Below are 24,266 nucleotides of genomic sequence, written 5' to 3'. Positions count from 1 at the left end.
CCCAGCAAGTTTAAAAGACTCCAGTCGGATGGGCTAAAGTTTTCTGACTTCCCAGAAAATGCTATGGGAGATTGCACCTCCACCCACATGACTTTTCAAACGAGAACCCGTGGCAGTGCCCTCTGCCCTCTCCCCACTGGCTGCCCGGTATCTCCTCCTCACAGCTTGTGCCGGCAGCTTTCTCCCTCCTGCTGACACTCTGCCACCTGAACTTCCACCAGAGCAGCTGTAGGCAGGCTCACGTCTACCGCCTCTCCTCTGAACTCAGTGCAGATCTACATACAGTCAGAACACATGAAACCTCGCATAAAACTCTTCAAAGGTTCCTTGCTCCCTTTTGAGATAGTCCAGTTCACAGGGAGTAAAGAAGCCCTCCACGATCACCATTCTTCAGGTGACCCTGCACTCCCACCTGTCCCCACCTCTCTCAGCCTAGTCACTGGAATGATTTTAACACAGCAAGTTCTCTCTCACTTCTGATCTTTTTGTACATGTTGGCCTCTGGTTGAAGGTCTTCCCACCTGTCTCTCTCACCCTCATGCCAAGTCCTAGCACTAAGGCAATTAAGCCTCCCCTTCCTAGCTAAGCCCAGGCCACCTTCTCTAGGAAGTCCTTCTGGGCCCCCTGTGCCTTGAGGCAGAGGCTCAGAGCTGCTATCATGTTGACAGCGAGGTCTACACTTAAAGGCCCTGACACCTTGTGAGCACGATGCTGTGGTCCCCAATGTGAGCACCGTGATGAAACGGAAACGGATACCATAGGTGAGTAAAGTACAAACCAGCAACTGTCAGCTCTAGCAAAATAGCTCTGGCTTGTTTATCTAGAGGGAGACGTGTCCAGGCAAGAAAGAGAAAGGCTTAGAGGTAGAGGCAGTGTTTCTTCCTAACTGGGCATGGGAGACTGGACAAGAAACTTTGGAGGAAATGCACATATTCGATTTGGAGGAAGCTGTGCTGGCTCAATGTGGAAAGAGAACACCCTCTGTATTTGACAGGGGAGACAGCCATCTGTCCCTCCTGGATTTGCTTTCTGATGGCACTGCTGCCGTCACTCAGGTGAGGAAGAATCCAGCTGTCAGGGAGTTAGATAGCTTTGCTATGTAGTTTAGGCTGACTTGGCCCCCAAAATAAAGGCAGAAATGTAGTCCCCACTTTGTTAGAGATCAGAGAAGCTGGCTTCTCCTTATTTCTTGACTAAAGCCGTTCCCTAAACCTGTTTTTCCATGAACAACCTGAGCCCCTCCTGGGAGGGAGTTCTCATTTCCTAGAATTTAAGTTAATCCCCCACACTTGCCTGACGTCTTCTTCAGCCAGTCCCTAGCCTAGACAGATCAGCTCACTCTGGCTCACCTGAGCCTGAAGATAAGGCTGGCCACAATAAGGTTATATGTAGACACTTACCAGGTAGACAGACCCCTCTTTTTTCACTGGCTTTTCATCTCTTCTGAACTTCCAGGTCCTGGTAAGACTATCTACTCTTACATGGGCTCTCCACCCCCTCCTGCCCTCTGCATAGCAGGAGCTCTCTGAGCTTCTTCTCTTTCCTCTCTAAATCTCTTTCATGGTTCAGGTCCATGCTCACTTCCCACACGGGCTCTAGGGCCATGTGAGTATATCCATTTTCCCTTCTTCAGTTCACGCACCCTCCCTCTCCCTCATATATCCCTGAATTAAATGTAATAATTTAACAATTATCCACCTCAGTCTAGTTTTTTCTAATTCTTTGGTTAAAAAACAGACATAAAGTCAAGGTTTAAAGGTTAGGGTTACCCCCAAAACCCTGCTACACAGTGAGGGTATCTAATTTCTTACACATTGGAAAAACTGATTCAAAAGCCAAATGGTGGTAAGGGTCTGGCTTAGTTGCCTAGTATGTATGCCACTGACTCTGGTTCCATCTCCAGCACTATATGTGCACACGTGCACACACACACACACACATACACAGCTCTGGCTTGGAAGCCCAAAGCTTTGCCACTGGCAATATCTGATGAGAGCAAGGTGCAGCTTTAGTGAAAGTCAGAGCTAGGAGAAGATGATGATGGATTATTGTTTACAAGGAAGCTGTGAAGCCTGCCCAGAAGTGCTGTGGGTCTTTGAGTTCTTCTCCCCCCCCCCCCGCCCCCCCCCGCTGTGCTCCGAGGTGAGCTCAGACATCGTCTTCGCTCAGAGGCACCGTGTGCAACCAGTGCGACTTGGAAACGTAATGACTACCTGACACTTTCCACATGCTCTCTTGCTTATTCTCCTTTGACAATGTCAAGCTAGAGTTCAGAAGTGTTGTGACCTATGCAGCTGCTCAGATCTGGAGCAGAATGCATGGTGGGGCTATCTGAATACGTTTTTATGCCTAACTCGAGCCCCAGCTGTTCAGAGTGATGAGCCACTTTTGGTGTGGAGCAGAGAGCTCTGGACAAGAGAAGCTGCCTCAAAGCAAGCTCGACAGGCGGGCTGCCAGACGCACACATAGATTGCATTTCATGAAAGGCTTCCTTTGCTTTGAATAACTAGCTGTTCAGAAAAATTGGGGCACCCACTGGGATGAAAATTCCATCTTAACCAAAGTGGAAATGCAGGGGAAGTGCAGCACTTGAGCCAGAGCCACCGGGAGGAGGTGTGTGTGTGCGCACTACGCCTCACAGATAGGCGCTGGCCAGGGCTGGCTCTTAGCACGCCTGATCAAAGACCCCATTTGAAAGTCCAGTGTATGGACACGGGGCGGAATGAAAGCAAACTCTGGTGTGAACCCCATCAGCTCAGCCTCACATGCCGGAGTCTCTATTAATGTCTGTGAAAGGGCTAACCCACGCTCAAGAATGCTATAGTCCCATCCAGATAGAACAGTCCTAGCCAAGCAACCAAATGCAACAGTAGAGCATATGCCTAGATTCGCCTTTCACCAGAGACTTCAACTTTCAATATAGATCTATCTCTTCAATGCTTCCACTGGGATGAATCAATTGGCTATTGCAGAACAATTTCCCTCTAGTTGTCTTTAATATCAAAGGTACATTATCTTTCTGTTACCAAAATATGATTGTTCTCAATGAAAATCTTGAGGGCTTAGCACTTACATAGGTTAATCTGGCTTCCAGTGTGAAATGGAGAGTTTTAATCTGTGAGCTTGGCCACTGAGATGATCTGCCTGCCAAGATGGTCACATGGGCACAGAAACAGGTGAGTTTGTTTCTCAGGACCAAGAACAAAGCTATCCAGGTATCTGTAGCTCACAAGTGTGTAGCACACAACAGAAGCTCATCTTTTACATGAGGAGAACTGATTAGAACTGGAGAGATGGCTCAGCAGTTAAGGCACTTGCCTGCGAAGCCCAAGAACTCATGTTTGAATTTCCAGATCCCACACAGCCAGACGCACAGTGATAGAAAGTGCATGATGGCACGTGAGGGGCACATGTGTCTGGAGTTTGTTCATAGTGGCTGAAGGCACTGGTGTGCCCATTCTCTCTCAAAAAATAAAAATAAGAAGAGAAATAACGAAAGCTCTCAACCACCCCCCAACTTATAGCACTCTTACATGTACAAGTGTAAGCAACGTGCACCCAAACAGCTTCAGCTTGTCACATGGGACTCACGATGGTGCTTCCCTGGGGACCCAGACCATGGCTGTCTAAAGCTGCTGTCCTATGAACCATGCTCACCATGGGTGGGACATCTGTGCCATCAATGAAGTCACAATGTCTTAGGAACCTGATCTATTAACCCATCATCTTGGAACAGCAGAAGTGAGGCCCAGAGGTTTCACGCTTAGCACTGGTGCCTAGGGCCACTTAGCAGCAAGAGTGGATACAGAAACCAACCTCTTAATTCTTGGACTAGTGCTGAATGGTGTTGGCTATGATCTGTTGTCATATCAGAGTTTTTAACACGTGTGTGTGTGTGTGTGTGTGTGTGTGTGCACGTGTTATGATTGGCATTGCTTGTGGCTCGTCCCGATCAGCTCACTTGGCCCAGGATGATCTAGGCTACTGTCTCTGTGTCTTCAGAGGACATGGGGCTCTTTGGTCACATGAGCCATTGCACCCCACAGATGCCATTCACTGACTGAATGGATGTATGAAGCAAGTAAAAGGAGGCCTCACTACCCAGACAACAGGGCAAAGGGACCCAACCCACATCTGCAGTCACATGGTAATTCTCGGTCTAGACTAGTGCTTTTCTTCCAGTGGTCACTCTCAGTGCCTTGTTCCACATGGCCAGTGGCCACACTCATACCCGAGTCAGCTCTATCCAGCGTCTGCCATGAGGCCTGGCTACAGCTTTTCCAGGAGGTGACAGACCAAATTAACTCTACCACCAAAGACTGACAATTACATCCTGATGAGGCTTAGAGAGTTTTAGGGTTACATAAGAGGTAAAACTCGCCATGCTTTTGCACAGTTTTACCAGACTCACAGTTCACAGTGTATAAACCCCGCTGTGTCCAGCAGGACAAAAGTTATGCAGTGATCAGCATGAGTCATGGGCCAAGAGAGCTACTGATATTCTGTGTGTGCTCATGTCTACCTGGGTATCAATGCTCACATAAACACCCCCCCCGCCAGACACATGATGTACTCAAGTTGTTCCATTAATGCTTGGGCCAGCCTGGTATAGCAGTTTCTCAGGACTCACCTCCCAAATGGCTCTGTCTTCTGGGGAGTGACTGTTCATGTACTGCTGTGTGCTTTGATGATCATGAGCACAATGATGGAATCACACATATATCCCTGAGCCATCAATTGGGTCTTTAAAAGGCTGCACTGGCAGATGATAGGGGTGCATGTAGAGGCAGTATGTCCCCACACCAGTAGGAGGTGTCTCTGGGATATACTGTGAACATGGGGTGAGAAAGAATGGGCGCGCCAGGGCCTCCAGCCACTGCAAATGAACTCCAGATGTGTGTGCCCCTTGTGCATCTGGCTAACGTGGGTCCTGGGGAATTGAACCTGGTCCTTTGGCTATGCAGGCAAACACCCCAACCACTAAGCCATCCCTACAGCCCCATTTTCTTCCAATTTTGTTTCAAGGTCTTGCTATGTGTCATTGGCTGGCCTGGAGCTCACTATGAGTGTCCTCAAACTCCACAATTCTGCTTCAGCAAAGGTTACAGCAAATGAAGCTTCAATGTTTAAAATCTTCCATCAGGCTTTCCCTCTCAAACTCATACGCATTCCTTCATTCTGCATAGAATCTAGACATTTAAATGTGTAGACACTCAAGCAACTAGGGGGAACTTCAAGGGAGTACAGTCTACCCAGAACTCATGCTAAGTAGGTGAGCACAGCACAGGTAAAGAGCGAGTCAAGTCCCACTGTGGCCGTTGGGGCTGCAGCGGGACAGTCTGTCCAGCAGCAGCAGCGACTTGGCATGGTGACAGTCCCCTTTGTCCTGTCGCCTCAGTGTGCTTAAATGCCTTGAGAGTGAATGCTAACAATCAGTCCAGGTCCATTTGCAGCACTTAAGTGCAATGGTGACCAGAAGTGACAGATACTCAGTCCTATGTTGGATCAAGCGAACTACAGAAAGGAAAGAGGGACAAACTGAGACCTGGGATAGAGGACACCTTAAAAAGATCATATGTAGCCGGGCGTGGTGGTGCACACCTTTAATCCCAGCACTTGGGATGCAGAGGTAGGAGGATCACCGTGAGTTCGAGGCCACCCTGAGACTACATAGTAAATTCCAGGTCAGCCTGAGCCAGTGTGAGACCCTACCTCAAAAAAAAAAAAAAAAAAAAAAAGATCATATGTAGGTTCTTTGTGTATATGTGGCATGCGTGCCTGCATGTTGTGTGTGGGAATCCTTGTGTGTGTTCAGATACATGTGCATGTGGAGATCAGAGTTCAAGTCAGGTGTCTTCTTCAGTTGCTTGCCACCTTAATTTTTTGGGACAGTCTCTCACTGAACCTGAGGCTTACTAATTAAGCTAGATTAGCTGGCCAGTGAGCTCCTAAGCCTGAAATTATAAGCACATACTGCTATGCCTGGTTTTTATGTGGGTGCTGGGAATCTAAACTCAGATCCTCGTGCTTGTGTGGAAAGCATGTTATGGACTAAGTCATCTCACCAACCCCGTGTGGTGGGTTGTTATACAACCAACGCTAGACATCTGTGAAGAAACATTTGGAAAGTGCCCAAGTCTGTTCCTGTTTAGACATAAAGGCAGGAGAGATAGTGATAGGTTATGAAGCTAGAGGAGCCGCTGTTAGTGTGAGCCACACATAACCAAGGCCCTCACAGCTCTCTTGGGTAGACACAGGATTTGCACATAGACACAAGGAAGTGCCATGCTCCATGCTTCTGACTAGTGTCTCCATGCCCACCTGTGGACCTTGAACCCTCTGAAAGTCACTTACCTCACCCACGCACTTCTCCTCTCCTCCAGCCTGCAGCCCCTGGGCTAGCATACCCCTTCCCGGAAGGGCTCCAGAGCCGAGCCCACTCCTCCCTTCCTGCCCTAGGGCATAAGTGCTACAACCCTTGTCAAAGTCATTTTCATGCTGCTGGGATGAAACTCCACAGCAGACACAGGTAATGGGAGGAACAGGATTTACTGGAGCTTACAGATCCAGGGGAGGTTCCACAATAGCATAAGAAGCTGGCCCCTTTCACAGGTCCATTCAGAGAGAAATACCACCAGCAGCACCATAAGCAAACACATTCTTAGAACCTCAGAGCTCAAGCATTCTATATACCTTTTTGGCTAGAATTTAGATCCACCCTCAGTAACAGCTCCTCCATACAGGCAGCAAGCAGGAAACCTAGTAAGTTACAAGCTTTAATAACTCCTGAATCTATTGAGGTACATTCACTTAAACTACCACAGCCCTGTTCCCCAAAGGTCTCTAGACCCTGTTGCTCCTCCTCATTACCTTGGGCCCAAGCCCCTGAGACCCATCGTGGAACTTGATCTCTACAGCATGTAGCTGCCCTGTTGTATGCATCACATGTTCAGGCCTATGAGAGGCAGGTACCCAGGGGATCGTGTGGTACTGGTCTCAGGAGTTCCTTAGATATAAACATTATTGAGACCCCTAAGAGCTTTTGTGTTGCCAGCTATCTGTCACTATTTACTGAATCAGAGTAAGGTGTAGACATCTTGACGACGCAAAACCACAGGCATGCGTGTTTCACTGCTGTCACAGAGATGACACTACAGGTCATGTGGCCCTGGGATATCCCACTAAAATTCACATCTTAGGAAGAAGATTACACAGACAGACAAGCTTCCAGTGCTGCCATGGAAATGCCATGCTCTGTAGACTCCTAGAGCATCTCCTGGGCCTCCAGATTCTCCAGAGGATAACTGAGTTAGACAAAGTCTCTACCTTCTAAATACAGTGACATCCAACAAAGTTACTTTTTTCCATCCGCCACACCCAACAGTCCATGTTGGTTATGGGCAGAGGCTGTTCATTGCCTGAAAGCCATGTGTGGGCCTCCTTCTCCCGCTCCTCTCACTCTCAGAGCCACTTCCTTAGCAAACTCTGCCTCTTTCCCAGCAAGTCACCCATTCTCAGATGCTCAGGTTGCCTAAGGGTTAGACTGACAAAAATTCTCTCCCTTTACATGTGTTTTTGTATCTGTTCTGGTTGCCTGCTCTTTTTTGGGGGGGGGTCATATTTCCTTTCTCTGGGTCTTTTAAAAAGCAAAGCCATCTGGATCATCATGTTCTCTATCTGACACTTCTGGAAAAATATTCCAGCAGTCATTCAAATACAGCAAAATACAGTATTTAAGCCAGAGGTTCACCTAAACCCATCAGCTAAGTCACCAGAAGAGGACATGAATATGCCCCAAAGGCTGGGACATCAGACAGACCTGGAAATCCTGGAAAGGGAGCATGTGGGAGAACGTGAAGGAGGAGCCCTGATACAGCATGTCTGCACTCAGACACGCCCAGCCCACGCCACCCTCTACACACGTGGCTCTAGACTCATGCAGGTTCTCCATGCCCACCCCAGCCCCCACACCCACATCAACCCGCTCAGCCATGCCTACACCTGGGACAGACTTCCACACTACTTTCCGTGCCCATTATAGCTCCCATGCCAATCCCGACAGCCCAGCCTCAGCCAGCTCTGACTGCCCATGCCAGCCCTTAGTGTCCACTCCAACCCAGCACATCCATATCAGCTTCCCTACATCCATGCTCTGCCAGCTCTTCATACCCATGCCAAGCCCCACATACTCACTCTACCCTGCACAAGCTCCCCACATCCATACCAGCCCCCATATCCACACTGGTCTCTAGAGCTATGCCAGCCCCTACATTGAAGCCATCCTCCCACAGCCATGCCAGCTCCTCACACCTATACTGCCCCTCAGTCTCACACCAGTTCCCAGCATCTACACTGGTTTCCTATACCCATGCTAACCTCTCACAACCACAACGTCCTCTTCCGCACAAGACTTTATGTTTTGTTTATGTGTTTATGGATACCTCACACCCTTTCCTCAATTGTTCTATTTAACTCTAAAGCATATGTCCGTTCCCCAAAGACATGAGGCACCTGCTCTCACTGTCTTCCCAGTGCCATCATATGGGTGTGAAGTTCCTTTTCCTCCTTTCATCCTTACCTTCCCTGTCTGCTTTCTGGGGGAGTGGCACACCTGCGTCATTGGGACCTCCAGGGCCAGCCTTTTGACCTACGATTCTAGGAACATGGATGTGGGTCCCAGCAAGGCAAGTCCCCTGTATGGGGCTGGAGTGAACATAAGAGGTGGCATGGGCGTGGGGGATGGCAAGTCCTGAGTCATGGCAGTCGTCACAGAGGTAGGAGAGGGGCCAGTTGGAGGATGCAGGCATGCCAGCCCTATACACGGGACCAGGAAGCAACAGAGCATAAAGATGACTCCGGAGAATTTGCGGGGAGCTGCTGGAGCCATGCTGAGCTTAGATGCCTGGGAGCTATCTGGGAGCAACAGGCAGCTCTTGGTTACTTGGGTCTCTGGGGAGAGCCTTTCACAAATAGCTGGGCATCACTGCTATTGCAAGTGCGAGAGTTAGTGGGGCCACCACAGGAATAAGTGCTCAGCAAACAGAGGTTATCTGGAGAAGCTCCCTCTGGGGGTTCATCTGTGGCGTGGATACAGCCCTTACTCCATGTTGTAAGATGATCTCTAGCTAACCCAAATGATAACCCAAGGCCTGGTTGGCTAGGGCAGGGAAGGTGGGCAGAGCCCAGAGCACTCTGCCTGGAGCAGGTAAAGGAGAGCTCCTTTTCCACGTACCGAACTGCCGTTCTAGATTAGCCATGGATCTCAGTATGGTCAGTGACGACTGTGCCCCGCTGTCCCTCCTCTCCCCACTGGACCTCACGCCCTTCTGTCCTTGTTGTCCCACTGTCGGCTTCCCAGCCTCAGGCCCAGCAAAGGGAAGCCTAGAGTCGGGGAAGACCTAGGGTTGGCCACCTACTTCACCCAGTAGGAAAAACACAGATCGGCGAAGTGTCAGGCCAAGTACAAGACAATAGGGCTCTCTGGTACTCCATAGAGGACTCAGTCCACTTAACCAATCTGTCCATCAAACACCGAGGAGTGATAATCAGGGAGTGAGGATCAGTGGATCTCAAATGCCATTCCATCCTGGAGTCTACAGACACCATCCTCCGGATCTTGAGATGAGGTGAGCAGTGGGGACAGCATCAGGAAGAGGAAGCAGGGATTGTCACTCAGTCGCGCCTGAGGGGCACAGCATCTACGGCATAACTGGCTCGGATTCTGAAAGGCTCTGACCTCTGCTCATGGGCCTCAGCTTTGAATTCTGATTCTGTGAGTCCTTCGGGTTAGCTGGTTAAAGTAAGATCCCAACATGGGTCCTCCAGCCCTGGGCAAGCCAAGGAGCTCTGATTGCAACCCCCCTTCTTCATTCTGTGTGGGGAAGATCAGTCACCAAGAGGCTGCCTTCTGCGAGTGAGATTGCGCTCAGGATGCTGCTAGCCAGTCAGGCACAGGAAGGAGTCAAGTGAAGGGTGCTGCCTACGCTAGCTATAGTTTTTCCTTGTTGTGACAAAATAACCCATCAAAGCAACTGGAAGGAAGAAAGGGCTTATTCTTTAAAGCATTTAAAAATATTTTATTTGGCTGGGTGTGGTGGTGCATGCCTTTAATCCCAGCACTCAGGAGGCAGAGGTAGGAGGATAGCTGTGAGTTTGAGGCCACCCTGAGAATACATAGTGAAATCCAGGTTAGCCTGGGCTAGAGTAAGACCCTATCTCGAACTCTCCAACATATATATACATATATATATATGTATATACATACATACATACATATTATTTGGTTTGGAGAGATGCCTTAGTTGTTAAGTGCTTGCCTGTGAAGCCTAAGGACCCCAGTTTGAGGCTTGAATCCCCAGTACCCAAGAAAACCAGATGCACAAGGTGGCACATGCATCTGGAGTTCATTTGCAGTGGCTGGAGGCTCTGGTGTGCCCATTTTCTCTCTCTCTCTCTCTCTCTGCCTCTTTCTCTCTGTCTGTTACTCTCAAGTAAATAAATAAAAATAAGCAAAAAATTTTAATATTTTATTTATTTATTTGCTAGGGAGAAGGAAATAGGTGCATACACACACACACACACACACACACACACACACACACACACACACACAGAAAGAGAGAGAGAGAGACAGAGAGGGAGAGAGAATGGGCATGCCAGGGCCTCTAGCCACTGAAAACAAACTCCAGACACATGTGACCCCTTGTGCATCTCACTCATGTGGGTACTGTGGAATTAAACCTGGGTCCTTACGGTTTTCAGACAAACCTCTTAATCTCTAAGCCATCTCTCCAGCCTGAAAAGATTTGTTGTTGGCTCATAGCTTGAGGAGATACAGTCCACTATGGATGGGAAGGTAAGGCGGTGGGGATTAAGGTGCCTGGTCACATTGCATCTGCAGTCAGGAAGGGAGAGGCTAAATGCTAGTGCTCAGCTCACTTTTTCTTTTCCCCTTTTCTTCAGACTGGAAAAACCTCCCTCCTGTTGAATGATGCCAACTATGGCCACCAAGGGCTCAGGGCAGGGCTCCTACCAGCCCTGGCACAATATGAAGAACCAGGACCCAGGTCTTGCCAGTACCTAAAACAGGGCTAGCCTCACTTGTGAGCAAAAAGGCAGAAGCGGGGGCAGGGTGGGACCATTTAGTCATTCCTCAGAGCAAGCCGGTGATGGAAGAGCTATTTGTAGCCTCTGAAATTCACTTTGCAGGATGTGGGGAAACAAACAAACAAAAATCCAATTCTTTTCCTCTTGTAAACTAACCAAAGCAACTGTATGAAGTCTCTTCAGCTGGTTCCGGCCTTATGAATGCTTTTGTAGATCTTTCGGTGTTCAAGAAGACTCCCCAAAAGGAGAAAAAATATGCAGCTGGTCCTTAGAGAGAAAGGTTTCTTCAATCTTGGAAACCCAGCAGGGAAGCATATTGCTTATTCACTGAATGAAGTCACCAAGACAAGAATACTTAAGCTATTTTTTTCCACATCATTTCACTCATCTATTTTTGTCCCAAGGCAAGATTCTACATTTTACCATCCTGACATATCTGTAACCAATGAGAAGCTTTTAATTATTAACATGTAGTCCAGATGTTAAGTCCCAGCGTTAGCAGCTGAGGGCTTCTAACCCTGCAGCAATGGGCATCCTATCTGGCCGCCCCAGGCCACTGTGCAGGATATGGTTGACCCAGCAGATTCAGGGCTGTGTGATGGCGTGAGTACTTTGAGCAATACAGCAAAGGGTTCCTTAGTTTGTGTTTCCACACAAACAGGTCCTAAAGGAAGAATGTTGTATAATATACTTGGGAGATGTCTTGAGAAACAAAGTTAAAGAGTAGAGGGGTGGGCTGGAGAGATGGCTCAGTGGTTAAGGTGCTTGCCTGCAAAGCCTAAGGACCCAGGTTCAGCTCCCTAGTACCCATGATGCACAAAGCAGTGAATACATCTGGAGTTCATTTGCAACAGTGGCTAAATACCCTGGATCACCCATTCTTTTTCCCCTCTGTCTATCTCCTTGTAAATAAATAAATAAATAAAATATTTTTAGAAAGAGGAGAGTGATTACTGAGGAGAGATGGGTGCTACCTCAGTGCCTGGACGAAACACTGTGTGTGCATAGAGCCGAATCTGCCAGGGGCTCCTCTGAGAAGTACTTGCCTCTGAGTATAGCATGTGCTTGTGTCTTTTAGGGCAAAAAAAGGGAGGTTTCTGGTCTACCAATTGTTTCTGCTTGGCTCAGACAGAGAAGTGCAGTACCCAAGAGAAGAAGCCCCCCAAATCAGTGAAGTTCAGGAACTGTCCTACTAAACTTCAGGGGGACCAGAGTGGGCAGTGGGTAGGGTGGGGTCTCCCACAGTAGTTTTTCCTCCAGATTGGTCTGTTACGTCATCAGTATCATGAATGCCATGGAAACAGTGGAGGAGGTAGCTCTAAGGATGTGTCCTTCATTGAAGTACGTTGTAAGCTGGAAAAAATGGCAAGAATCAACTTTTTGGGAATTCTGTAATGAATTTTTTCAAAGTAGAAGCAACAACCAAATGGTGATGAGTGAGGAGAGGGACAGGCTAATTTCTGAGGAGAAAGCATCCTGGGGTTTTTGCTTTCCCACCTATTATTCCTCATTCTCCAGCTCTTACTCACCACAGGGATGGTGGTGAACCTTCCCGGAAGACACAGGGTAATGATGGGCCTTCTTCTCAAAAACACATAGTGTGTCTGGTTCCTTCCTTTAGTGCCCCTGCACAAGATCAGATTTCCAGGAAGCATGTGCTGAAATCACATAAAGGTTCGTACTTGGGCTGGAGAGATGGCTTGGCGGTTAAGGCACTTGCCTGCAAAGCCAAAGGACCTCAGTTTGATTCCCCTGGACCCACATAAGACAGACGCACAAGGGGCGCTCGCATCTTGAGTTCATTTGCAATGGCAGGCGGCCCTGGCACACCCATTCTCTCTCTCCCTCTCTCTCCCTCTTTCTCTCTCAAATAAATAAATAAAAATAAAGTAAAAAAGATTCATACTGACCAATAATGGCTCAATTTGATGAATTATGTAAGTATACATATCCAAAAAGTTGAACTTCTTCACATAAGGTAAATTCAGAAACCCACCACAAGACACATTGAACCCAAACTGCCAAAAGTCACCAACAAAGAGACAGTCCTTAAAGCCCCAAGAGAGAATCAGGAAAGGGAAGGAGAGAGCATGAAAGAGAGACAGAGAGGGAGATAGAGAGAAGAGAGACCTGACAGAAGAGCTGGGGTGAGGACTTAATCCAAAGCCTTATCCTAACAAACCGAGCCTAATTGCATCAGGTACATTCTTACTGCTTGTACAAAACACCCAACCAAAAGCAGCCTGTAGAAAGAGCTTATTTCTGATTTACAGACAACACTGATGCCTACTGTGCCTGGCTTACTAGGTAGTAGACACAAGAAACTTCCATTATATACCTGGCCTTAATTGCCTCCTCCGATTGAGTGGCTGCATGTGGGTTGTTTAGATGTAAAGTGTTCGACCTCTAACATGAAACAAGATGACATGGTAGAGAAGTGGAAGTCTTTCAAAAGACAATGTCCAGTCACAGGGGTACTTGAGGCCAGCCCTGGAGCTCAGGTGATGTTGATGGGCATCTGGGGAGCCTGCCTTTCTCTGTAGAGTCCTATGTATTAAGCAGTGCTGGGTGAGCTATCTGGGGTCACAAGAGCCGTGAAAGGTCATGTGGGCTGGTGTCACAGCCCAACCCTGACTTTTGGCTGGCACCATGATGGTACATCTCTCTCTATCTGCCATGTGAATTCCCAGAGTCAATGGATCTCCCAGTGTTTTTTCCTGCGAGAGGTTGGTGGAGGTCGGATGCTAGAACCAGACAGAGTAGAAGGCTATATTTAAGGCTATTGTGTGCAGTACAAACACATTTCTCAGCATGAGTATCGAGAGGAGCCAAAAGGTGCTTCAGCATGCATCTCCCAGGGAAACAGAGACACTGAGATAAGAAAGGAGCGACACTGAGCCACGCTCAGTTGCACCATAAGAATGACCCTGACTGATGACGGGCTCATGGTACTCCTTGCACTGGGCAGGGACTGTCCTCCATCCACACTTACTTTGCCAGGTCCCCACCATGGCTTCCTTTCTGGTACTCAAATGCAGCCACCTCAGCTGCTTCAGTCCTCTGACTGGTACAGGGACCTTCTGATGGACAGCCACACTGCGGAAAGCAGCATCAGGCCATGTGAAGCACTAGCAAGGTGCTTGCCTTTGAGCCCTTTATCTTTTGCTGGAGAGTTGGAGGCTTTGTTCTCTGCTGAAAGGATTTCTGGATTTTCAACCAAAGGAAGGTCACTTTTGCTGGTGGCTTGGGTCTTTCCACTCTTCCAGAATCACAGCATCCTCTGGCCCCTGTTGGGCCATGATGGCAGCTGTGGTATGAAGTAGGAGGTAGATGCCAGGCCTTAATGGTGCTCTGTTGGGACCCTGGTCACTGAACATGAAGGCTCTGCCCTGAAGCTGTCCTCTGTGACAGAGCTTCTCTTCGCAGTGGCTCACTGACCCTGTGCTATCCGAACAACTCCTTCTGCACTTCCAAAGTCTTGACCAGACTGAGCATTTCTTCATCTGTCCTTTGGCCTCTATCTTCATCTTCATGCCTACTAACTCAATCAAGCTGACTGCTTAGGCATTCTCCCGGTTGCTGGATTGTGTCCTCTGCTGTATTTTTTTTTTTTTTTTTTTTTTTAGGAGAGAGAGAGAGCATGCACACATTGGTGAGCCGGGACCTCAGCCACTGATATCAAACTCCAGACGCTCGCACCACCTACTGGGCGTGAGTGACCTTGCGCTTGCCTCAGCTTTGTGCATCTGGCTTATGTGGGATCTGGAGGGTTGAACATGAGTCCTTAGGCTTTGCAGGCAAGTGCTTTAACTGCTAAGCCATCTTTCCGGCCCCTGTGTTGTATTTTTTTGTTCCTTCTACATTTCCATCTTCCTTGTGCAGAAATGCCAAATTTGTTCTACTCAGACCCACTGTCACCTCTCAGACACAGGACCAATTCCAATGGGTTTGTCAGCCTTACTGCACACATATTGTAGCAGTTACCTTCTCATTGCTGGGACAAAACGTCTGACTGCAAGTAGCTAATGGAAGGAAAGAATTTAGTTCTAGTTTATAGTTGTGAGGAGTTATTTAAAGGTCCTGATGGAATGTGGCCCAAAGTAGGGAGTGGCCACTATCACCAAGTGTGAGATCAGCAGGAACTCCTGGAGGTGACCCTCTCCCCACCTGGAAGGGCTAGAGACCCACAAGTCTGCTCACCACAGTAGGTAGCCACTACAGTCAATCTTCACATGGGGGAGGCAAGATCTTCTGGCCAGGAGAAGTAGAAATGAGCTCTTACTATGGATTATGCACAAGACAGGCGGGGCTTCCTGCTGAGATTTCTGCTCAGGAAATCCAGAAGATGATAAGACTACTACACTCAACAAGGGAGCAGCAGACATTGGCTGCTTTTCCACCATAGGGTCTGATCCATTGGCCTTGGGCACAGATAGGAAGATGTCTTCCTTCTCATGCATTAAGTGTCCTGGTAGACAACAGAAAGTGGCTCTACCCAGGAACTGCCGAGTTCTTAACTGCATCGTGTGATCTGGGTCTTACAGTGAGGTCAAGAGGCTGCAGGTGCTTGCAGTGCTAAGAAAGCCCAAGGGAGGGGTAGGAGAAACCCATAACTGCTGCAGTGGTGATAGACCAAGTCCCCGGCATTACAGTCTGGAACAAAAACCTTTCTCAAGGATTATCATGTCCAGAGCAGAGCAGAATCTGACACAAATGTTGAGGCACTGAGGGGGACAGACAGGAAGTACAAACAGAGATGCTCTATCCTGTCCTGCTCACTTCCCAAATACTAAAAAAAGTTGTGGGCTGGAGAGATGGCTTAGTGGTTAAGGCGCCTGCCTGCAAAGCCATACATATGGTGTGTGATGTGAATGTGTATATAAACAGTGAATTCCTTGTCAGTCTGGACCAGAGTGAGTTCCTACCTCAAAAAAAAAAAAAAATCAAAACATAAAATAAAATAAAAATAAAGTTTCCCCTAGGAGTAAACACCCCTCACTTCAAAACATTATAACTTACTACCTCACCTGAAAAGAGTTCTGTTATTAATCATCAGACCTGAGGACAGTGTGAATGCAGTCCCCCACTGCCACAAATTATGCAGATGAGATTCTCACATTTGGGGAAATCACAGGGATTGGCACATCCTAAGTGCAACGGATAAGCCAGGGCCTGGGAAAACCACCTTCATGATCATGGTACCTCCCTAAGCATTGAATGTGTATATATGCATGCGCTGTGTGTATGTATGTGTAATTCTGTCAGTTGCTTTCTCATTGTTGTGAACACATATCTTAGAGAAGGAACGATTGGATTTTGGTTTACAGTTCCAGAGAATGGGGCCCATTGTGGGCGGAAAGCAGGAAGATTGTGCCACCTTATCACATCAGCAGGAATAGAGGAGAGAGAGCAGCAAGCAGAGAACAGCTATAACCCAGCTGTCACTTCAAGGTCTACTCCCAGTGACCCTTCTTTCAACCAGACTCTAAAAGTTCCACAGTGTTCCAGAACAGTACCACCAGATGGGAAGTAAGTATCAAATACATGACTCTATGGAGGGCATTTTGTATTCAAATCACCACATTCTGACCCTAACCCCACAGGCCCCATGGACACCTCATGAGAGAAAATACTCAGTCCACCTAAAAGTCCCCGTGGTAATTACTAGTCCCATCACTGTCAACAATCCAACGGCTCAAGGAATTCTCTTAACTGTGATCCCTAAAAAAGCAAGACACAAGTTACATACTTCTTACATACAATGGTACAGAGTATAATTCCCATTTCAAAAGGGAGTAATTGGGGCATAGCAAGGAAAGATGGGACAAAAACCCAGCATAGCAAACACCAAATCTTGCAGCTTAATGTCTGGCATTTTCAACTTCTGATGACACTCTCTGGGCATTAAAAAGGATTGAGTGGCTCCACCCCACCAACTGTACAGCTGTAGTCTCTCTCGTGAGAAGAATCCTCCCAGAGTCCTTTGTGGCCATCCCATGGTCCTGTCATCTGCAACATTCTGGGGTCTTCACTGCAACTTGGGCTTTACCTTCAAAGCTTCATGCAGTGGTCTCACAGCATCTCCTTGCAGGGACTCTGACCCTGTCTCACATTGTTTGTCTTACTGTATGTTTAGAACAGTGGTGTAATATTGCATGATCCCCTACACTTGAATTTTCATTCTTCTGAAACCAGTGTCATGTAGGTAATGCTGCATAGTTCTGCTCTCAGCTCCAGGTGAAGCCTGGCACCCATGGGACATAGCTGCTACAGCCTCTGCTTGCTGACCTTGGGGAGCAACTCTCCCTTTAGATCTTTCCTTTAAAAAATGCATCCTTAGCCGGGCGTGGTGGCGCATGCCTTTAATCCCAGCACTCGGGAGGCAGAGGTAGGAGGATTGCTGTGAGTTCGAGGCCACCCTGGGACTCCATAGTGAATTCCAGGTCAGCCTGGGCTACAGTAAGACCTTACCTCAAAAAAAAAAAAAAATGCATCCTTACTGTCTTGAGCCTTGAATTGGTTGGGCCTGTCCTCAAGGAATCCTTCCTATCGTCCCAGTGAAGGATGGTAGGTCTCTTTAATGATTATAGGCAAATGGGCTATAGTTTCTATGCCCAGGATTTTATACTTTCTCATATTTTTAAAAATTTTTTGCTTATTTTTATTTACTTATTTGAGAATAACAGATAGAGAAAGAGGCAGATAGAGATAGAGAATGGGCACGCCAGAGCCTCCAGCCACTGCAAATGAACTCCAGATGCATGTGCTCCCTTGTGCATCTGGCTAACGTGGGTCCTGGGGAACTGAGCCTCGAACTGGGGTCATAGGCAAGCGCTTAACTGTTAAGCCATTTCTCCAGCCCCTTTCTCATATTTCTTTCCATGTCAAACTTCATATTTTAATATATTTCTGCTCTGTATTTTGTTCTCTTTCATTGGAGATCTGAATTAGTGTAGATGAAAGAAGCCATACTATAGAGTTAATGCTATTCTGCTTTGAAATTTCCTCCACAAAACACATCAGTTAAGTTCAACTTTACAGGACATGAGCAGAATACATCTAGTTTATTTTCCAGAATGAAATGTATATTGCTTCCAGCCAAGTTCCTAATATTCCCCCCAGAAACCTCATCAAGCAAACTCCCATTGTCAGCATCCCTCTCAGCCTTCTGGTCTTTCAAATTTCCACCAAAATGACCCATTAAACTCTTTATAGCATGGTAAGAATTCTCTAGTCCACAAATTCTTCCATGTTCCTCATGCAAACCAGCTCCAAAGACTAAGAGTCTCACCGTCAGTTTTGCTGCAGTAATGACCCCACTTCCTGGTTCTAACTTTTTGTCTCAGTTACTTTATCATCGTCAGGACAAAACACCTGACAAGAAGCAGCTTAAAGAAGGTTTTTCTTTTCAGCATATAGTTCCAGAGGGTGGAGGGATCATGGAAGAGAAAGTAACTCCTGGCTCTGGGACATGTACCGCAGAATGTGAGGTGGGGCTATACCTCCCTTCATTGTGGGGAGAGCTCTCTAGGTATCTCAGCAAACAGTGACACCCTACTTGTAACCGTCTCAGCCACCTCAACTGCTCTGAGGGCAAAACCTGGTAAATCAGCGTAGGTTCTGAGTGCCCAGCCCCTGAAGAGCAGGCTTCCTCCTGGCCCGTGGGGTTAGTCTATCTCTGCTACAGCAAAGGGCTACTTCAGCATCAGGGAAACCAATCCTGTGGATTGCTCTTACCATTTTTGGCTTTAAGTGGTAGGACACAACTCAGAAAAGAAAGGCAGGTGAAGGGCACAGCAGCTGAGCCCAGGAGGCACCAGGGTAGAAGGCCTGGGGACAATGCCTCACTCTGCATGCAGCTCTCTCCCTGTAAGTTGTGGTCGGTGGCTCGGCATGTGCCCAAGTCCTTGATCTTTTTGGCAGAGATCATGAGACTCCCAGTAACACCTCTAAGAAAGTCCAAAAATTGTGGTAATTTTCAGAAACAAAAAATGGCCTTTGCATATTTCTAAAGAGTCAGAGGTCAGCAGGAACCCAAGTACTAAGAAATAAACATGCAAATTTCAACAACAGTGTTTTATAAATAATATTTCAGCTGCAGGACACTGCCCCAGCTCATGTGTGTGTGTTTGAGTGTTGGGTGTATTGCTGGTTTACTTTCATGAGGGTTTCCTTCTCCTTAGAGCTGGTGCACAGGGCTCTGATCTTAATGGCTGTTTTCTGAGAGCACAGGGACATGCTGGCTTTAAGCCAAGAACATTTACAGTGAGCAGTGGATATTCCAGGACCTGCTGGGAGTGAGCAGAGCAGAGCAGACAGCAGAAGTCAGGGCCTGTGTTCATAGGCAGATCCATATGGATAAATGCACAGGCAGGGCTGTAGGCAGAGGCTGGGCTGCAGCAGTGGTGCCAGCTTTGGGGTGATCTGAATCGAATGTATCCCATAGATTCACATGTTTTGAACGCTTGTTCACCAGCTTGTGGCATTTGGGAGGTGGAGCTTTGCTAGAGGAGGTGTGTTGTTGGGGGTAAGTGTCAGGGTGCTGTAGCCAGCTTCCTGTCCTCCTTGCCAAGCTCAGCTTATTCGCTTTTTACTGTATGTCAGCTGCTGTGGAACGAAGCAATGTCCAGCCTCTGCTCTGCCATCCTTTCCCAGCCATGCTGGGAAGTTTAGAAATAATCCTAAAAACCCAAAGCCTGCACGCATGTCTGTTAGCTAACCAAAGAACTGGCAAACAAGAATGAGAAGAATGGTTTTTAAGCCACCACATTTTTATCCAAACATAAGAGGAAAAGCAAGGGCTCTAGGGCCAAGAAGGAAGGGAAAGCGGCTGGACAGAGGGAGAACACACCGTATGATCTGGGAGCCCAAGTGGCTGAACAAACATGAGTCCTGGAAATAAACATGTGCAAAGGGGTTTTTCTTTAAAAAAAAAAAAAAAGGCATGTACTTCCAAAGAGATTGAAAGTTCATAAAAACAGTAACAAAGAAATATCCCTTCTCACCCTGGCACAGACTTACTGGTGTGGGGAGACTCAGGAGTGGCGTATGGGCAGCCCAAGAGCCAGAGGGAGATTTTCTCCATGAAGTCAAGTAAGATATATCTGAAATCAGCACTCTGGAAGAAATTGGCACACCTGTGTGGGAGGTATGAGCCAGTTGGCCTAGGTTCAGAGAAGGGGTCCACCCATACTTGGGCATGCTAGAGAGAGAGATTTGATTGGGTGAGACAGGCAGATGCTGAATCCTGTAACGGAGACAGGCAGGGTTAGCTGAAGTAGTGTGGCAAGGGTATGACTTAAGACTCCTCCCTGTGAGCTAGGTCCCTAACTTCCTGATCCAAAAAAGCTGTCTGCCTATCCCCTCTCACCTGGAGACTGTAAGCCAAAATAAACCCTCTACTCCCATCAACTGCTTTTGGTCAGGTGTTTTGTCCCAGCAATGTGAAGGTAACTACAGCATGATATATCGGGGTCCATTTGGCAGTTCAGTGGGGTCATCATGGAGAAGCTTTGTCATGAGCCAAAGCAAACGACTCAGTGCAAACTGGACAAATGCTGAAAGGTTTACAGTCGCTATAAGACACCGAAGACTCAGTGTACAGCAAAGTGCTCCCTGCACCCTTCCACGGGCCTGTAGTCCCTCTCCTGCCTGTGGGGTCAGCCTGTCTCACAACTTCAGCCAAGACGTGCAGGCAAAGAATAAAAGAAGCCAGCAGAGGTGCTACGGCCCCCTGCAGGAGGGAAGGACCAAGACTGTTACCTTCTTCCCATGTGATCTGCGGCCAAGACAGCCAAAGGCAGACAGAGGCAGCTGAGTTTCAGGGACACTGCTACAGTTTCTCACAAAAACCTCCTTCCCAGAAGACAGATAGATTTTTTTTCTCCCAGAGATAGGGTTTTGCTTTAGCCCAGGCTGACCTGGAATTCAGTATGTGGTCTCAGGTTGGCCTTGAACTCACAGTGATCCTCCTACCTCTGCTTCCCAAGCGCTGGGATTAAAGTCATGAATCATTATGCCTGACCCAGAAGAGAAATTTTTATACCTTTGGTCTAATTTCTCTTGGCTCCTGAGCCTGTAAATTGAAATTAATTTCTGTTACTAATTCATGCTGAGAATTCACATACACACATACAGAAAAAGAATTTGCTCCAGTTGTCAACAACGAAAGGGATCATTGGAGCCTGTAACCTGGCTAAAAGGCCCAAGTCATCTCCTGTGAAGACCTGCCTCAGAGCTCATTCTGCCCTTCGCTGATGCTGCCCCTGACCGCCAGTGGGAGGGAATGATAACGAAGAGGGGATTCCACCCAAAGTAAGACCCAGAGGCGAACAGCACTGGAACTTAGAGCCCTTTGTAACATTGGTGCCGGGAGATGAGTGACAGAAAGGTACTTCAGACCACCACAGTCTTACCTGGTGTACATTTCTGGGAGTGTCTGTGAATGTTTCCAGAGAGGTTTAACCGAGGAGAGAAAGCCCACCCTGACTATAGGTGGTACCATTTTAGGGGGCTGGGGCCCTGGGAAGAAAGGAGAAAACCAGCCAGTACAAACATTCATCTCTGCTTCCTGACTGGACACGCTAGGTGACCAGCAGCCTCACACATCTGCCGCCACGTCTTCCTGATCATGACAGACTGCAGCTTCATGCTATAAGCCAAACATTCTCTTTGAGGTGCTTTTGTCAAATATTTTGTCACAGCAAGGAGAAAAATAACTAATAACACAGTTATTGGGAGGGACAGTCTCAGAAAAACATGAGTTGATGCGGATGTGAAGAAAATGGAATTCTATATACTACTGATGGGACTGTAAAATTTGTAGCCACTGTGGAAGGTAGAGAAGAAATTCCTTAAAGAAGTGAAGCAGAGCTGGGCGTGGTGGCGCATGCCCTTCATCCCCGCACTTGGGAGGCAGAGGTAGGAGGATTGTAGGGAGTTTGAGGCCAGTCTGGGACTACATGGTGAATTCCAGGTCAGCCTGGGCTAGAGTGAGACTCTACCTCGAAAATAACCAAAAGAATAAAAAAAGAAAGAATGAGAAGTGAAGCAGAATGACTACATAACCCAGCAATTCTAATCGGAGGACAAACTCAAAAGCAGATGCATGTAGACATCTATATGCCCTTGTTTATAGAAAAACATTAATAATCAAGGGATAGAGGCAAATCAAGTGTCTACTGCTGGATGTGGGGATGAACAAAATACAGACTCCCCCTTAAAATGGAATTGGTCAGCCTTACAAAGGAAGGAAATGCTGATGCATGCTACAGCATGGATGACCCTTGAGGATATTACGCTGTGCAAAATAAGCCAGATAAGAACAGAGATTGTATGATTCTGCTTACGTGAGGCACCTAGAATGGCCACAGACGCAGACGTAGAAAGTAGAATGGCGGGTTCCGGGCCGGGTGTGGGGCACAGGGACTTAGTGTTTAATGGGAAGGGATTCCACTGGGAAAATGAAAGCATTCTGGAGGATGGTGATCATGGTTACATGAGTATTTGAATGTTCCTAAGCCATTAAACTCTGCACTGTAGAGTGGTGAAAATGATAAATTTAATGGTATGTATGTTTACCAGAGAAAAAAGCCACTGGGGTGAGAGCATGAGAAAATATATGTGTTTCAAAGTACAAATCAATGAGTCTGTTATGAAAAACAGCCACAGGACACTTAGCAAGAATCCTCCAAATAAAATATTTTGACCAATTTAAGTTTTAGAAATATAACTTTAATTCTATCAATGCTATTTTAAAGTATAGTAAACACTAGTTATAGAATTGACAGTCTAGCATTAGGGAAAACTGCTAAGTAAATTCAAGAAATGATTCATCCATTGAAAGGACACTGGACACACTTGTGATATAATGGGAAATAAGACAATCCCAAGAGTGAAATTCCATGAAATCATGGTTTTTAAGTTACATACATCAGAAACTACATGGAAACATGCCAAATTGGTAGCAACTCTCATAGGTGGTGAGAGAAGTGAGAAGGAATATTGGTTTTCTTTTCCCTTTTCATATTTTTCCAAAAACTTCACAATGACACATACCATAATAGTTTTCAAAGTTGAGTAAAACACACACAACAACAACAAAGCAACACAAAACAAAGAAGGCAGTGGCTGGCGAGGTGGCTCAGGGTTTCAGAGTTCTTGCCATTTAATCATAAGGGCTTCTTGACTGGAGACCACCAAGTTTGACTCCCCAGAACCCACATAAAAAACTGGGCATGGCCACACTGGTCTGTTAACCCAATGGTGAGGGGCAAAGAATGGAGAATTGTTGGCACTCACAGATGGACAGCAGCTCTGGATTACAGAAGAGACTCCATGTCAAGGTGAGAAAAATGCACACATGCATGCTTACACCACATATCACATACAGTACACACACACACACACACATACACACACACACACACTACACTCTCTCTCTTAAAAAACCCAGAAGGAGCCTGGCATGGTGGTGCATGCCTTTAATCCCAGCACTTGGGAGGCAGAGGTAGGAGGATCTCTGGGAGTTCCAGGCCAGCCTGAGACTCCATAGTGAATTCCAGGTCAGTCTGGGCTAGAGTGAGACCCTACCTCAAAGAAACAAACAAACAAACACGAACAACAACAAAACCCAGAAGGCAGGAAGGATGATGCTCTAGAAAACAGGAGCCTTGGGTATACTTCTGACTTATACATCGAATAATGGAACAATTTTGGGTAAGTTTGTTTTATAATTTGTATGTGCATGGGGATGCCAGGGTCTTTTGCCTCTGCAAATGCCTTTCTGGCTTTATGTGGGTGGCTTTGCAAGCAAGCACTTTTAGCCATGGAGTCATACCCTCAGCCCCTCTAGTAAGTTTTTCACATCTCTTTCTTCAGTTTCACGGATGTTGGTTGGTGGTGGTGATGGTGGGGATCCTACCAGAGCTCACATTTTCAGCCAATACATTTACCATCCAGCAATCGCTACACTGTTTCACCCTCGGCTAGGTTTACAGTTTGCAAATTTCAGCAAGAAGATACTTACTGCACCCAAGAGCACAGGTGTGGCGTGCAAGGAATTGTCCTGAACACTGTCGCGCTCAGCCCCGTTAACCTGGACGCACCCACAGGCACAGAGCAAGAGCTTACAGGTTTAGTCCTGGGCAGGTTTTTCGTAA

The 24,266-nt window shown here is 47.2% G+C and overlaps 1 protein-coding gene and 1 non-coding gene across 2 annotated transcripts in view; both read right to left on the bottom strand.

Moving 5' to 3' along the window:
• Positions 1–24,266, bottom strand: part of Ptprn2 (protein tyrosine phosphatase receptor type N2) — a gene marked incomplete at its 5' end in the record, with an annotated part of 831,187 nt that overhangs the window by 307,793 nt on the left and 499,128 nt on the right. The window lies entirely within an intron of this gene.
• On the bottom strand, positions 16,165–16,329 carry LOC123464319. Its single transcript, XR_006639544.1, has one exon. It is a non-coding gene; the product is annotated as a U1 spliceosomal RNA (small nuclear RNA).

Source organism: Jaculus jaculus, chromosome 10 (assembly GCF_020740685.1).
Source record: "Jaculus jaculus isolate mJacJac1 chromosome 10, mJacJac1.mat.Y.cur, whole genome shotgun sequence".
Lineage (NCBI taxonomy): Eukaryota > Metazoa > Chordata > Mammalia > Rodentia > Dipodidae > Jaculus > Jaculus jaculus.
This window is presented reverse-complemented; position numbering and strand designations above follow the sequence as displayed.